Source organism: Podarcis filfolensis (assembly GCF_964270895.1).
Source record: "Podarcis filfolensis genome assembly, chromosome: 2".
Taxonomy (NCBI): Eukaryota; Metazoa; Chordata; class Lepidosauria; order Squamata; family Lacertidae; genus Podarcis; species Podarcis filfolensis.
The window spans coordinates 83,750,088-83,762,305 of NC_139605.1; the positions used below are offsets into that span (position 1 = coordinate 83,750,088).

At 46.8% G+C, this 12,218-nt stretch overlaps 1 protein-coding gene across 1 annotated transcript in view; it reads left to right on the plus strand.

Moving 5' to 3' along the window:
* The first annotated feature begins 511 nt into the window (after positions 1-511).
* NTN1 (netrin 1) overlaps positions 512-12,218 on the plus strand; it is a 135,449-nt gene continuing 123,742 nt past the window's right edge. The window contains exon 1 of the transcript XR_014544236.1: positions 512-1,036. The gene's annotated coding sequence lies outside the window, so the exon portion shown is untranslated. The remainder of the gene's footprint in view (positions 1,037-12,218) is intronic.

A 12,218-nucleotide genomic window follows, 5' to 3' on the forward strand; every position in this document is an offset into this window, starting at 1 on the left:
GCAATACGGCCTCACGTCCTGATCTTCGGGAGCATCTTTAGATCTCGGATGCTTTTTTGGATTGCATCCTGCTAATCCCCTGCTGTTCTAGCCCCAGGTGGCTTTCTTTCAGGAAAAGCAACGTCGGGCTTCCCTCTGGCCCTTGCGATTGTTTTCCAGGCTTTCTAGGCCACCGGGTTTTTGGGGGGTGGGGTGGGGGATGAAGGAGAGAATCAGCACGAGACCGGAAAGGCTTGCTTGATCTCGCCGCAGCCCCGACTACCTGCGCCTCCCCTCCCCCGCAATTCTCAAGAATCCAGACTCCCCCCACGATTTGAAAGAGGTGAGAAAATGACCCCGACGTAGAGGCCCCGGCTGAGAGTGGCTTGTTGCCAGACCACCCAGCGAGCCACGAGGACAGGCGAGGATTCGAACTCAGCATTCCCCAGGTTCTAGTGATTCGTCTATTGATCCAGCTTTCCGAGCCCCCTCTCTCTGTCTCTCTCTCTCTCCCCACCCGCCAGCAATTTCTGCAAGAGGAAATCGTGGGGAGGTCTGAAGGCAGGCTCCCTTCCCAACTCCCTCGATTCCCTTCGCGTCCCGGTGGGTCCACAGCGCGGATGAGCCCCAGAGTGTTCACCCCTCCCCTCTCTCTGCTCGACATTGGGAGTGGGGACATTTGGAGGGATTTCCTCAGCGGTTCTAGGAACGCAAAATAAGAAGAAGTGGACCCCCTCCTGACCCGAATCCCCCTTTTGGGGGCGCGTCCAGATCGGCGAACCCCCTAAGCGCCCCCCCCGAGAAATCCCCAGAGGAGGGAGGCCCTAGATCATCGCAAACGCGATAGAACACCAGACACGAAGGACGTCGGGGCTATTCGGGTAGAGACCCCGGTGGGGGTGGGGGCGCGATCCGGAGAGGGATACCCCCTTCCCCAGCGTCTACGAAGATATTCGGCTGGATCGTGGTGGGCTGACTGGGAACGAAGGCGCGCCATCTCCCCTCTCCTCTCTCAGACTGAGGGCTGGAAGGGTGCTGAGTCCCTTTTCCTGTAAAGGTAAGTCCACTGCGGTGAATCGTCGGCAGCCAAAGAGCGCACGGGCGGCGTGGGAATCCCGCTTACCCCGCTTACCTTAACCCCGGGGGCTGCTGATCGGGGGCAGGGCGGTTCTTTGGGGGAGAAGAGACGGCAAAAGGAGATCCACCCCAGGAAGCAGGATGATCTGGAGGCCCACCACGCGGGGCTCCGTCGGGGCAAGTGGCCGTGTCCGGGTTGAGGAAGCGCCAGCTATTCCGACTACTCCGCCTCGCTTCCCTCATTAAGACCTAGTTGGCCCCAATTGCGAGGTTCCTGTTTCCCTAAGGCGGATCTCTTTTCCACCTCTTTTCCATCCTTCGGCGCACGCCTCGCATTGGCTTCTTCAGCTGAAATGTGGAAGCTGCTTCGCTGGTCCTTAAAAATACTTAGCTCAAATAAGTTAAGCTTAAAAAAACCCACACACCAACCCAACAGGATGGGGCAGGTGTTCTTCCTTCCCCTACCCCCGCTCTCTTCCCCAGCCGATTCGCACTGAAACGACCCCAAGAGACAATTTTAACCCGGGCCAAAGTGCCCTAGATTTCTCTTTTCTTCCCCTCACCCCCACCCTCCGCCAGTTCTTCTTCTTCTTCTTCTTCTTCTTCCTCCTCCTCCTCCTCCCTGTCCCCAGTGCGTTGATTCAGGCCTTGGTAATTAATTTGGCATTTCAGAAAAGCCCCTGGTCTGGATAAAGCCGCCATTCATCCCCCCAGCCTAATCTGAACACAATCTGGAAGAAAAGCTTTCAGAGAGACAGAAAACGCCTTTCGCTTCGCGTTCAAAAGAGCTGTCACTCCGTCGGAATAAATCGCTCCTGATTATTTCGAACCGGGGCTCCTGCCTCGCCTTTGCGCCACGAACTTTTTTCTCTCTCGTTCCTTAGCCAATAATTATTTCTTTTCTAACCCCATCCCCAAAAAAGCCACCACCCCATTTAAAAAATAACTTTGCACTAATAGTTTTTAGAATATATATTTAGGCTGCAGTGCGTTTTTTCTTTTACAGAAAAGGAAAAATGTCTTCTTTCCCTAACTCCTTTCTCTCTCTTTTTTTGCGCCGCCTCTGGACCAGAAAGAGAGGGCCAAAACAACAATCCTCGGCAGAGGGAGTTGAAAATAAGCGTGTTGTTTCAGAGATGAAAAGAAGGACATGTGCAAAGCGGGAGGGGGGAGAGAGATCACGTCCGAAATCCGGAATTCAATTCAAAATGCGCTGTCTTTCAAAACAGTTCAGTTTAGACGTGCGCACCGCTTGAAGGCTGTGATTCCGTTGCAATCAATATAAGGCAATGTAGTGCATATTGTGTTTAGCATAGTTTTCTTCGTGGTCTCCCCCCGCCCAAATACAACAACATATTTATAGGGGTTAAGTATTCCGTTTTCGTTCTATTGTTTTATCAAGTCTCCGAGGTCCAAAAGCGAGCCAAGTTTCACTTTACTCTGAAAGGTGAAGGCCCTCGGAGGGGTGCGGGGAGTTAAGGACAGGGCCTCCTCTTCCCCATATTGCGGGGAAAGTACCCCCCCAGGCAAAATTAAGCTCATCCTTCCACCGCCTGGAAAGGATAGGTCAAAGGGGCTTCGTTTGGGCTGCGTGCTCCGCGCTCCTCCCTCTTTAATGGCGAGGCTGCGGCGCAGGAAATTACCCCGATTGCGCGAACACCCCCCCCCCCAGGGAAGACTGTGATGGGTTGGCAGCTCCCCCACCCCTGTCCAATCGCTGGAGGGTCTCTAACCCGAAGCAAAGGGGCCTAAGCAGAGAGCGCTCATCGGACGGCAAGGCTGACCCAGTCACCCCTGGGCCCTGCGGCAGCAACCGACGAGGCGCTAGTTTCAGTCGCCCTTGATCAAAACTCGGGGAACCCGGGTCTGGACGAGGGGGAAATGGGCACGAGGGAGGAGGGATAAAAACACCCAGACGAGAGAGGAAAGCTTGGGGAACGCGGGTGAAATGCTTTTTTATTATTATTTGGGGGGAGGGGGCGTGGGAAATCTGATTAACGCGGGATCAAACCAGAAAGTTTGCTTTCCGCTTTTCCCTCAAGAAGTAATACCATGCAGAAAGTCCTTCCTTCTAAAATACTAAAACCCTCCATAGAGAACAATACAATCATTTCCTCCTCTTCCTCCCCGCCGCGCCCTTATTCCTTCGCCGTTGCGTCGTTCCCCACCAAGGGAACTCTCCAAACCGAGAAATCCCGCCGGCCAACTTTGCCCTGAAGCCTCTGGGACAGAGCAAAACGGAGGTCGAGCTTGTGAGCCACTGAGCTGCGCTTCGCGGGGACCCGCCATCGCGTAAAGATAGGAGAGGAGAGGTGTCCATAATATGTGAACAGACCTTATTGGGAAAGGATTGGGGAGGAAAGAGCGGTGGCGGGGGGCCGGCTGAGAGACGGGTCGGGAAATTCTGAAATATTGGCAATGGGGTACATCCATGCAGATAAAGATGCCTTCGCACAAGCAGGTATCCCACCTGGCGCCTCATGCGTCACTGATCTTAGGAGACACTGGCCTGGCGACAACAGAGACGTGTTGTCACTGTGCTTCGCCGTCCGTGATGGCGCTTGGTCTTGGGTGTCTATTCTATGTATCCAAGACGCGGCTTGACGGTCATCATCCAATGCAAAACATACACGTGGTGGTGACTCCGTCTAGCACAGGGAACACCCTCCCCCCCCCCATGTTGCTGGACTGCAACACCCATCACCCCTGAGCATTGGTCACGCTGGCTGAAGGTTGATGGGGGTTGGGAGTCCAGCCACACCTGGAGAGGCACAACTTCCCCACCTCTGGTGTAACACTTTCTTGAGAATGTGGTGGTAGCTCCCTTGCCTTGGAATTGACTAGATTTTTGATTTTTTTAAAAAAAGGAATATACAGTGGTACCTCGGGTTAAGTACTTAATTCGTTCCTGAGGTCCGTTCTTAACCTGAAACTGTTCTTAACCTGAAGCACCACTTTAGCTAATGGGGCCTCCTGCTGCGCCACCAGAGCACGATTTCTGTTCTTATCCTGAAGCAAAGTTCTTAACCCGGGGTACTATTTCTGAGTTAGCAGAGTCTGTAACCTGAAGCGTATATAACCTGAAGCGTATGTAACCTGAGGTACCACTGTAATAGGGTTGCCTTGTGGAAATCATCTTAATGCTGCCCTTGAACTGTTTTCTTGGAATGAAAGTTAGTTTGGGCTTCCTTGATTCTGCAGCATAAGGATTTTAGCAAACCCAGCAGCAATTGGCCTTAAGGTCTGGCAGGTTGACTAAGCATTGTGCATCGTGATCCTATGCATGTTTACTGAGAAGTATCCCTTACAGTATTCTGTGGAGCTTACTCCCAGGTATCTGTGCATAGAATTGCAGTCATGTGCAGAATAGGTCTAGGAGATATCCGGGATTCATTGTTGAAGATTACTATAGAGAATTAAGTGCATACACAAATGTACCTATGTTTTTGCTGCATAGGCACTAACCTGTTTGTAGCATAAAAATGTAGCTTTTTGCAATTCATAAATGTTTGTGCTGGTTGTCATTGATCCTGCCCTCCTGAACCCTTGATTAGGTTATCTATGTCTTTTCCTCTCTGTGCAGGCCTCAGTTGAATGAAGAAGGAAATGGTGATTGCCTCTTGGTCTACTTTACACACACCACAAGGTCATTGGGCAGCTAGGGAGACACACAAACAAACAAACAAACAAACAAACAAACACACACACACACCACATTGTCGGACACCCCATTGGGTAATGCAGAATAAATATGCAATTAGCTCTTATTTTCAGAATGAAGCCAGTTCCCCAAAAGGGGTTTTCATTTGCAAAAAATATGTGATAGATCTAGGTTATGTACAGACCAGGTAGAAAAAACAAATATTCAGTCTCCATTGAATCGAGAGTGAAATATTGTGTTCACACCACCTAAGTTGCTATTTATTTGTTTTCCTCACTATCTTGTAAGGGGTTAGGAATAAGAATAGGAGATCCAGTTAAATTATACTTGAAGCAGAACCATTGAAATTAATGAACTTACTTTGATTTCAATGGGGTTGCTCTGACTAACATTAGCTTTCACCCACAACTCTGTAAAGTGGTTAAGCTTTGTCTGTCTCAGTCAAAGAATTCACACTTTATGGGTTTGAGTATGTCTCCTCTCTCCCAGTAAGGTATCCACAGTGAAACCATGACACCATCCAATCCAATATTTCCTTCTGGTGGTTCCCAAACATTCCCCTCCATGGACCACTTGAAAATTGTTGAGGCTCTTGGCAGTCCACTTAGTCATTCTTCTGCCCATTGCAGCAGTTGTAATGTGCTGTGGTAGATGTGTGGTTTTTAATTGCATTTGTATTGCTTCTTTTATTTCTTATGTAGTATTTCATTGTCTGGCAATCTGGACTCTAAGGAAATCAAATTTTAAGTGTTGTTTAGACGCATGCCACAAAGTCCACCTGAATGAAACTTGTGGACCACTGGTGGTCTGCAGACCACAGTTTGGACTGGTGGTCTGCAGACCACAGCTTGGGAATCCCTGGTATTTTTTTCCTAAAGTGGTCGCTTCTGGAAGTCCACATGAAGGTCCTCACATAGTGTTTGTCCATAGCTCTCCAGTTCAGAGGTCTCTGTGCCTGGAAGTTCCATTCCCACTATTCATTAATGTTCTCAGACTTCCCTGTGAATTTGGAAGCTCTATACCCCATGAATTTGAAATCTGAGAAAAGAAAAGAAAACCTTCATTCCACCTAGGGGCCATCTCCAGATGGACTGCCAAAACAAACAAACAAAACCAATGATTAAAGCACAAATCGGGGGTGGGGGGCACTCATTAGCCCTGTTAAAAGGCTAACAGTATAGGGTAAGATGAGACCAGCAATAAAAAATAATTTGCAGCACTTCCTGAGTCTTTGTTAAAAACAAAGAAAAATCCACTTACAAATATGAGAGTTTTACATAAGGTGTCTCTGTCTCCTTATGACAAAAGAAGTTAGTTGCCCAAAATGTGTCCCAAAACTAGGCGGATTACAGCATAGAAATCCCCACTCATTAATATTATCAATTATGTAGAGGAGCATAATAAAAAGCTAACGTGGTCATTTATTTCCCCCACTTTCTATGTCATTATGGTTTACTTATAATCCCCTTGTCTTTGGAATGTTAGTACAGACCATTCTGTTGAAAAAAAGCCCTGGAAATAGGAGACCTCACTGCTCTGGTACCTCTACTGTTATATATTTGCTGACAGGTGAGTAGAAATGCCCGTTGGTTTTTTTTAAGGATTAAAATCTGCAGGTCTAGGAGACTCTCCCACATTTGTGCCATGTAATGCTTGGCATGTTTACTCAGAAGTAAGTTCTGCTGTGTTCCACGGTGCTTACTCCCAAATAAATGTGTTTAGGAACTTAAAAAACCATGTCCAGCTAGTTTGGGCCACGCTATGCTTTAATGCAATCAGAGGTGGGTTTAGGGAAGCACAAGTAGTCACACACACACCCCACTGGACACTGAGGCAAGGGGGGCACCGCAGGGCACCACAACTATGGCATTGTGCATGTGCAGAATGGAAGGTGAGAGGAAGGGGGACACTGAATTTTGGCCTCACACAGGGAGCCGCTGAAATTTGAAAGACTGAAGCTCCTGGTGCAATTAGGGGCTCAAGTCTTCTGTTGTTAGATAAAATAGAAATGGTTGTTGGGTATGCTGGTTGGGGGTGATGGGAGTTGAAGTCCAAAATATCTGATCAGCACCAGGTTTGGGAAGGCTGATCCTGATCACTATTGTGGTTATTTCCAGCTACTTTGTTATATGATGAGACGCAAAGAATGGTCTAGGTGACAGGCATGGCCAAACCTGGCCCTCCATCTGTTTTGGGATTACAATTCCCATCATCCTGTTAGCTAGGGATGATGGGAGTTGTAGTCCCAAAACAGCTGGAGGGCCAAGTTTGGCCATGCCTGGTCTAGGAGCAACCGATGCTACAGTGTTATTGAAGCTAAGCAGGTGTGGATGTGGCCTGGAGAGAAGACTCCTGGGAGGCACAGATAAGTTGCTATGAGTTTTCAAAGGTGAAGGAAATAAATGCATGAATAATAAAGATAATCTAGGGCACCCTGTAATATAGCAACACTATAGGCCAATATAGGCCATCACCCAAGGAGCAGGGATTTGTACCCGCCTGTCTCTATCTTACCCCAATGTTTTGCCCACTGCTAAATCACACTGGCTGACAAGGCCCAGGACCCATTCCCTCCTCTATGGCACTTAGTTCAAAAAACCAGGGAACCCACCTGCCCAAAAGTCAGATGTATAAAGAAAGAACTTCCCCCATTCTTTCTTTCACTTGTGCATTTGATTGCAGAGGGCTTTGACTCTTGGAATCTTGCAGCAAATAAACAAGGCTCATTACCTAGAGCAGCTGCTCTGTGAGAAAGTTGCCACCATCGGGCACAATATATAAAATTGTTGCTGCTGCTTTGCATAGTTCTGCCCTTTCAAAAATTAGGAGAAATTAGGTCAAAAAGTTAGCAGTGTTAAGTGAGGATACAACTGTTCAATTTTGCATTCATACAAAATTTGGATCTTTTTTCCAATGTGAGTGTGACACATTGGTATTTATTCAGTTTTGTCATATTGCTGGCTATCCGGGACATTTTGAATTTCAGTCCTGTCCCTGTCTTTTGTACTCATGTGATTGACTTTTCTTTTCTAAATCATGGCCATTTATTAAAAGTAGCCTGTACAACTTTCGGTGGAGTCCATTTACATGCAAGGCATTTAGGATCAGGGTGCTAGGCTGCAATCCTAGACCCACTTACCTGGGAGTAAGCTCCATTGAATTTACTGTTCATCACACCAAAGCTAACTTCTGTGTTGAAATGTATCAAGTGAGCAGCATCTGCTCCACATTTTAAAGCATCCAGCCTCTGGCTGATGGACCAAGCCTTTATAGTTGCTCCTTGTCCCCCCTCACCCCCTGCCATTCACCCCTGTGAACTCTGCCATTGCTAGAATTTTTAGAGGGTTATTTTTCTCTCTCCCTTTGAAAGGGTAAAATATGGCAAAGCATTTGTTATATTGTATCTGCTGGCTGCACCGCTGTTGAGGAAGCACGGGGAAATTCATGGTGTTTGGACAAGACAAACATTGTTTCATCCCTAAACAAACCTCCCTGGAGGTCAGCTTGGTTCATTCCATTGCTGCAGCCAAGAAGCAAAGGGGCATCCAGATGATGTGAAAATCAGACCCTTTCAGTTGTGGAGGGGGAGGGTGGGGATAAAATAAAACCCAAGCCCTCTGCAAGTAGACAGGCAAACAGGAAAGCAAGAAAAGGCCTCTATCCAGTTCCTGGTGCCTGATTCCCATTGCCTGACTCATGCAGAGAGGAGCTGACAACGGATCTAAGGACATATATTAAGAAACAAACCCTACTCAATTTTAAAAAATCCAGTGCAAGAGGTCCAGGTGATGCACTACAATGTTCTGCTGACTCCTCATTTATCTATCACCTCAACATAATCCAGTCCAGCCTAGTTTACCAATGGCAACATTAAACTGGGCTTTCATCCTATCAGTTCCTTATGCACTGAGAACAAGCGTAGGAAATCTCAGGCCTGGGGGGACAAGTGTGGACATCTGTACTATGATAATTCTTCTTGTTTCTCTGAATGGAAGATCGAGGTGTGTGTGTGTGTGTGTGTGTGTGTGTGTGTGTGTGTGTGTAAACTAGCTTATTGAATAAAAGTGGGCAGAGAAACAGATTAAAATCATGTTTATACAATAAGCTAGTTTACACACAGGTATACTGACATCTGCACTCTCAAACAGGATAGGGTTTAGCAAGTAACTTCAGCAGTAAATCACATCATTCCAAACTGCAGGTTTAGGTTATTCCTCCTTCAGGCTGGCAATGCAGAGAATGTAACGAAACCATTAGTAAGCCACTCTTGTTTAAGAGCAAGCTGCCAATGCAGACACTCCTGAAGGTAAACACTTTCCTATCAAAATAAATTCTTGCTTGGAGAACATAGGTAATGAAAGCAAAACCAGCAAAATGAAAACTTGTAAGGTGGGTCCGTACAGTCATAACATTTTCCCCACACTGTAAAAGAGGGACAAAGGCTGAGAGAGGGTTTCCCTAGTGAATTCATAACAGAGGTGAGATTTGAGCTAGAGGCCTCCCAGTGCATTGCTCAGCTATTTAGCCATACTCTCACTAAGTCCTTTCACTCTGAAATACTTCTGAGCCAGGCACAGGTCAGAATAAGAAGGAAATAGCAAAACTGGCTGCATTTCATACAGTATTTGGTGCAATAGAGGAGTAGCTGCCACACCACCTGATTGCAAAGGGGTTGATGGTGAGCTTTTTCAGAGATTACCAACCCTGGATGTTTTAAGATGGAGGCACAGGTTGCAGAGAAACCCACTGTCACTTACCTGTAAAAGATGCTTAATAGAGAATCCTGCTCTCTGTGCACTAACTGGTACTAGAAGACAAATGTAGGTCAAATATAAAGAAGGGTAAAGGGACCCCTGACCATTAGGTCCAGTCGTGGCTGACTCTGGGGTTGCGGCACTCATCTCGCTTTATTGGCCGAGGGAGCCGGCGTACAGCTTCTGGGTCATGTGGCCAGCATGACTAAGCCGCTTCCGGCGAACCAGAGCAGCACACGGAAACGCCGTTTACCTTCCCGCCAGAGCGGTACCTATTTATCTACTTGCACTTTGACATACTTTCGAACTGCTAGGTTGGCAGGAGCTGGAACAGAGCAACGGGAGCTCACCCCGTTGCGGGGATTCGAACCACCGACCTTCTGATCGGCAAGTCCTAGTCTCTGTGGTTTAACCCACAGCGCCACCTGCATCCCTTAGGTCAAATATATATATTGTTAAATTTAATTTTGCAGTTAGACTGTTTTCCATTCCAATATACTATCCAGTTGTTGTCCCCCCCCTTAACCTTAATAGATATTTTTTGGTATAATTTGGTAGCAGATTGTTGCATGGTCATTAAGCGAAGAGCTGTGGCAAGCTAGCCAGCTTCTGAAAACTGGCTGTATGGAGGTACCTAGGCAACCAGTGGAAGCAGATACCGCTTTGGGGAGTAGTGGGGCTGACCTGGGCTGTAGCAAGGGTCTGCAGTACACAGAGCTGGATTTGTGCATAAGAAAAGTTAACTACAGTTAAGGCCACAAATTATGAGGAGCCTCTAAATACAAACAACAACACTAATTGTCAAGATTTAAATAATAATAATAATAATAATAATAATAATAATGGAAACAGGAAAAACAGACATCATTATTGCATCACAAATATATATTTCATGCCGACACCATTAGCTGATATATTGCATTTAAACTTGTACAGATTTAACTATAATATGGTTTCCATATTTGATAAGTAAGAAATCATAAGGTATATCCATTTGAAGTTATTTCATATGCAGACAGGCTTGTGGCAAGCTACATGCTTTAGCTAGCTTGCTAGTTTTTGGCTGCATCCTCAGCTATGCACTAGTATTTATGCAAATGTAAAATGTCATTACTTCTATTTTTATTGCCCTTTCTGTTAGACTAATACACATCTTTTGGGTAATGCTCTGGGGGCCTCTTCAACGCGACACAGCTTAGGGCCTCAGTGTGTCTTAATTCAGCCCTGGCAACAAAGCGATGGCTGTGTTGGCCCCAGAGACGAGGCTAAACTGGGCTAAAGTATGCTGCAGAATAAAAACCCCAGAGACGGAGGGATCTGGCTGGAGTGCAATACAAATATCAGAGGGCATCTCTTTAGAAAGGCCTGGGTATGAGATTTCTTTAAATGTCTGGGTTTTGTGAGAAGAGAAGTGGGAGGGGTGAGAAAGGATTGATAGGGATTGTGGGCAGGGGTGTGTGTGTAAGGAAGGGGTTTGGCGATATGGGAGGGCTTTGAAGGGTTAGGGTCCCCGGGGACAAATCTGAATAATATGAACTGGTTGCACAATTGCAAAAGAGAGAGGACTGCTATCTAGAAGGCGCTGATGGCTCATCTATAGCAGGGGTACTTGCTCAAAGGCCATCATTACCACTTCCTTCCTCAAAGTGACCTTTCCATCAAATTAGTTGCTTGCTAGAGGTTTTGTAGAACTGGTATTTTTACATGGAAGACTCATACTGCTCCCCCATTGCCACCCTCTGTAGCTTTCAGTGGCTGATGCAAATTGGGTGGCAGATATGATGTTTTAATAAATTGTGGATAGTGTGTAAAGTTGATGCTAGGCTAGCTGGTTGTTTTTATGCTGGTTTTTTGACTACCGTGAAGTGTGGCTGCATTTTGATGTTTTTAAATAACACTTGTATTGATGTGGAGGGCAGTTTGCTATTGTACACTGCTTTGCGACGTATCTTTTCATTAAAAGCAGCTTATAACCGCCTACATGTTGAACTAAATTGAAATGTATACCTCTCATACAGTCCTTTAACATCTGATTCCAGGTGACCCCCCCAATAGTTCCCAAATTGGCATATATAAGCGTCCACTTGTTTTGCTATAGGTGTAGACCCCAGCTGATCTGGGGCTCCACTCGCATGTTACTCTTGCAATTGCAAAGTGCCTGACCCGAACCCAGAGCCCTTCATGGTGTCTGAGAAGCCTTAGGCTGCAATACTAACCATTTCTACTCTGAAATAAATCCCATAGAATTCAATGTGAAGGACTTAATTCCAGGTAAGTGCATGGGGATGGGGACTGCAGCCTTAGAAAGGAACACCATGTCTGCTTAAAGGTAAAGGGACACCTGACCATTAGGTCCAGTCGTGACCGACTCTGGGGTTGCGGTGCTCATCTCGCTTTATTGGCCGAGGGAGCCGGCGTACAGCTTCCAGGTCATGTGGCCAGCATGACTAAGCCGCTTCTGGTGAACCAGAGCAGCGCACCGAAACACCGTTTACCTTCCCACTGGAGCGGTACCTATTTATCTACTTGCACTTTGATGTCCTTTCAAACTGCTAGGTTGGCAGGAGCAGGGACTGAAGAATGGGAGCTCACCCCATCTCAGGGATTCGAACCGCCGACCTTCTGATCGGCAAGTCCTAGGCTCTGTGGTTTAACCCACAGCGCCACAGTACTGTATCTTGTCTGCTTAGAGGGGACCAATTTTGTTATTATTCATAACAATATTTAAATTCCAGCGGGGGTCCCAG